The sequence below is a fragment of the Mastomys coucha genome, unplaced genomic scaffold (genome assembly GCF_008632895.1).
Source record: "Mastomys coucha isolate ucsf_1 unplaced genomic scaffold, UCSF_Mcou_1 pScaffold20, whole genome shotgun sequence".
NCBI classification, from domain to species: Eukaryota; Metazoa; Chordata; class Mammalia; order Rodentia; family Muridae; genus Mastomys; species Mastomys coucha.
The window spans coordinates 4608365-4612748 of record NW_022196903.1 but is presented as its reverse complement, the minus strand read 5'-3'; the positions used below and the strand labels follow the sequence as shown (position 1 = coordinate 4612748).

At 39.7% G+C, this 4384-nt stretch overlaps 1 protein-coding gene across 1 annotated transcript in view; it reads left to right on the top strand.

Moving 5' to 3' along the window:
- Positions 1 to 1723: 1723 nt before the first annotated feature.
- Positions 1724 to 4384, top strand: part of Col28a1 (collagen type XXVIII alpha 1 chain) — a 172346-nt gene continuing 169685 nt past the window's right edge. The window contains exon 1 of the mRNA XM_031380761.1: positions 1724 to 1808. The gene's annotated coding sequence lies outside the window, so the exon portion shown is untranslated. The remainder of the gene's footprint in view (positions 1809 to 4384) is intronic.

The window sequence follows — 4384 nt, the reverse complement described above, 5'->3', positions numbered from 1 at the left end:
ACATATAATAAATAAATAAGTCTTTAAAAAAAAAAAAAAAAGAAAAAGCTACCTTTCCAAAGATGGGGTTATCACTAGCAAACATCCATTTTGCTTAGGGCTTGAAGATGAAAGGCTCAGATAGGAATTTTAGGGAGGTATGTCAGATAGGTGGGTACCTAGATAGTTACAAACTAAGTGGTCTGCTTTTCCTAATGTACAAAGTGGTATGTCCTGGCAGGGTCACTAGATGTCCTGGCTTATTTATTTGTTTATTATTGGTTATTTTGTTTATTTATATTTTAAATGTTATCCCTTTTCCCAGTTTCAGTTCAGAAATCCCTCCATTCTACCCACCTCCCCTTACCTCCATGAGGGTGCTCCCCTACCCACCCACTCACTCCTGCCCCACCACTCTATCATTCCCCTACACTGAGGCATCAAGCCTTCACAGGACCCAGGGCTTCCTCTCCCATTGATGCCAGACAAGGCCATATGCAGCTGGAGCCATGGGTCCTTCCATGTGTATTCTTTGGTTGGTGGTTTAGTCTGTGGAGGCTCTGAGGTGTCTGGTTGGTTGATACTGTTGTTCTGGTTTCTCAGTTAAGAGCACTGATTTTTCTTCCAGAGGTCCTGAGTCCAATTCCCAGCAATCACATAGTGGCCCACAAGCAAGTGTAATGGGATCTGATGCCCTCTTCTGGTGTGCCTGGCTTCTTTAATTATAAGAAAAAGGTAATTATTAGAAAGTCTTGTGCTGGCTGGGCATAATGGTACACACCTTTAAGTTCAAGGCTGGCCTCAAACTCAGAGATTCCTCTGCCTCTGCCTCCCAAGTGCTGGGATCAAAGTTGTGCACCATCAGATTCTAAAAGGTATCTTTAATCTGAGAATATGGAACAAATGGTTCCCTGGAGGGGTGGAATGGCAACTGTCACTAGAAAAGATAGTGAAATGCAACTTTTCATAGAACAGAGGTAACCTGCTAGGTGGCTCCAGTCAGTAGTGACAACTCTAACACCTTCAGTCAGTGGGAGTGTCTGTCATCTCCAAAGTTAGTGATTTTTAAAATCAGCTAAAAGTAGCAGAGCTGGAGAACTTATTTAGAATTTCCCCCAGCTACAGATACAGTTAGAAAACATGGTAAGAGATGAAACTCTGTCTCATTCCTACCCAGGAGAGCAAGGCCCTCATAGAGGTTAGGGGCAGAGCCAGAACTCAATTAAGACTAAATATTACCCACACTTTCTTTTATAAAAACATTTTCAAGAATCAGAAGTAGAGAGACTAGAATGACTAACAGCTACATGCTCATTACTCAACTTCAAGAATTATTAATCTGCTTGTTTTCTTAAAAAGATTTTGAATCTGAGTCTGCTGTCATTTATATGACTCCGTGGTGCTTGCTTTTCTAACTAGTGTCTCAGAAAGCAAGCCCCAGGCAAAGAAAAAGATAGAAAGCAAACCAAGGATGTAGTGTAAGAAACATGGGCAGATTGTCAGTCGATGCTTACAATGTAGACTATTTGCTCACTTTCTTTTTTCTTGTTCAGAACAGTAGCCTGGAAAACACAGACTTATTCTAAAGGGACACTGCTCCTTTAAGTTGCTTACTGATCCCACCCATATCTTGCACCTTGGCCAAATGCCTGACCACTCTAGTAAACAAGAATAAGAGATTGAAAAAAAAAAAAAAAAAAATTCAAAAGCAAAGACAATTATTTCCCAGAGTACCGAACAATATCAAATAGCTAACTCTACTTACTCATAGTCCATGCTGTGGGCAACTGCTGCAACTGTTCTCTCTCTTGTCTGACAGACTTCCTAAGGTAAGACAGAGCTTTAATTCCTAAACTCAGAACTATCAGGAACTGGGCAGGGATAAATGGCAGATGTTCTTGTCATGTGAAGGAAACTTACTGAAAACTTTGCCCTCTGCTGTGACTCAAAACAGATGGTTAGATGAACATGAATGATGGCTAAATATGTAAATCTAAAACTAAATATTAAATATTTAAATATTAAAGGTATTTAACTTTTCATTTTGCAAATTTTATTCTAAATTTACAACCTACTAAGCTGTATCATAATAATGTTAATACCTTTTGGGGAATGTTTTAAAAATTTGAAAGGGATTTCTGCAATTCAGGATTCATTTTAAGATATTTTAGCATTTGACTAATTTAGAAATTTGAATAAAAAATATCCACAATAATTTTGTCTTTATGTAGAAACCGGAAAATGCAAATACTGAGGTAAAATTATTAAAATCTACAAAAAAGTGTTTCATTTCTGAAAAATTATAAAATAGAAAGTCTCTTGAATGTATTGACCCTGATATTGACTTGAAATATGTTTTAGGCAAAATTTCAAAATACAGCATTTGGCAAAAGAATGGCATTTTTAATAAAATTTAGCCAGTATTAACATAGAGGTTTTTATTTCTTTCATTTAACTAACTGCATTTTCTATCTCTTTAAATCTTTTGTACATCTTTCTAAAAGATAAGAACTATTAAGAGCTCAGATAATAGGACCTGCTGAAAGCAGTTAGAAGTGGGTTGGCCCTCACAGTGTCAAATGAACAGAGTCAAGGAGTTCAGGAAGATAAAAGAATGGAAAAGCTAGAGAAAGAAAAATAAAGCCAAGCAGATACCCTGTGGACCCTACAGGAAAGCAAACAACTTTGTGTCAGGTGCCTAGCCAAGAGCCTCTGAAGAAACCACAACACAAAGTTTTTATGATTATTATCATGCTAGAATGGTATCAGTGACTATTATATACATGAGGATTAAATTCAGTTGTCTAAGGCAAGAAAACTACATGTTCTCTGTTTTAAGGGAGGATAAGGCATTATTTGAAGGCAATGGCTCCAAAATCCCCATGTCTCTTTCCCCAATCTCTTAGGTCCAGAACGCCTTGAGATGTTTCTCTTGGTATGTGTGCAAGAAAGAAAAAAACACCTGTATAACATTAATGATTCGTTTTCTCCTCTGCAAATGCAGTAGCAGCTGTGTGTGTCTACACGACTTTATCTTTGCATTAAGTTTCAGAGTTACAGAAGTAGCTCTTTCATGGTTTGGTTAAAACAGAGGAGCCCTTTCTATGTTCTACTTCCTTAGCATAATTCTAGTGGGGTTTTTGTTTTTTGTTTTTTGTTTTTTTTTTGCTTCAACTACCCACTGTCTTCACATCTTCACATACCTGGTCTGAAGCTTGGTTGACATTTAGCCAATTGCTCTCAGCCCAAGGGCCAGCACAAGTGCTTGTTCACACAGAAGTGAAGTTCTGTTAATAAACTTCCTGCTGCCTGTTATTTGAGGAAGAAACAGTGGCCTGAAGCCAGCAGTCGCCTTATCTCCAACCTAACAGTCTTGCTACTTTGGGGGGTTTAAATCTGTCTGCCTGTCTGAAAGAAGTCTGTCTCCCAGCTCAGCCATCACTGCCTTTGCATGTATTCCCACCCTCTATTTAGAGTCTGGAAAAATCATGGTCATGAATTTCCAGTTCATATTTTCTGAAGGCAAAGTGCTAAAGGAGGAAAATATGATTCCTTTTCCAGACCTTCTGGAGTTAACGCAGCCGAAGGAGGCAAGAACTCGAAACCACCACACAGATTGTCAATTCTAAATAAACCTTTTGTTCCTGTTCCCTTGGTTATTCTGAGCTAGCAACCTATCAGTCTTCTTTTGTCAGGGCATTCTGTGGATTTAAACATCACTGGGTGTGCAGCTGGGCATATTGAACTGATACAGATGACTGAGAATTTTAATATAAAATTAGAGTTTTCATTGTCTACATAGAAAAAAAATAGTTTCACTGGGTTAAAGGGGTAGGCCTCTGACTTCAAGTCCTTTCCCATTTTGTTTGGAAGTTGCTTTTAAGCAAATCTAGTGGGTTTTGTTGTCGATTTTTTTTTTTATTTATTAGATATGCAGTTCCACTACAAATCTTTCCAAAACAAGAGAAAAGAGAGGGGTGAGGAGTAAACAACATCTGTCCTAACACCAGGAGTAAGTGGGACCAGTGGGACTAGGCACACAGGAACTCCACCAGCCCAGTGGCTCAGGTTCCTTTTGGTTCCACAACTCCCAGAGGAAGCTCCACTCCCAGGCACTATAACACACCTAGGATCAGAGGTGAGGAGGACACAACATCTGTCCCAACACCTGGAGTAACTGGGACCAGCGGGACTAGGCACACAGGAACTCCGCCAGCCCAGTGGCTCAGGTTTCTTCTGGTCTGTCTGGGCTGGTGCAAACTCTGCAGCCAGTCCCAAAACACCCAGAGGAAGCTCCACTCCTAGGTGCTCTAACAAGTCCAGGATCACAGAATCCCAGAATCCCAGGATCCCAGAGACAACTTGACTCTGAGGAGTTCTGACACAACCAGGATCACAGGAAGGA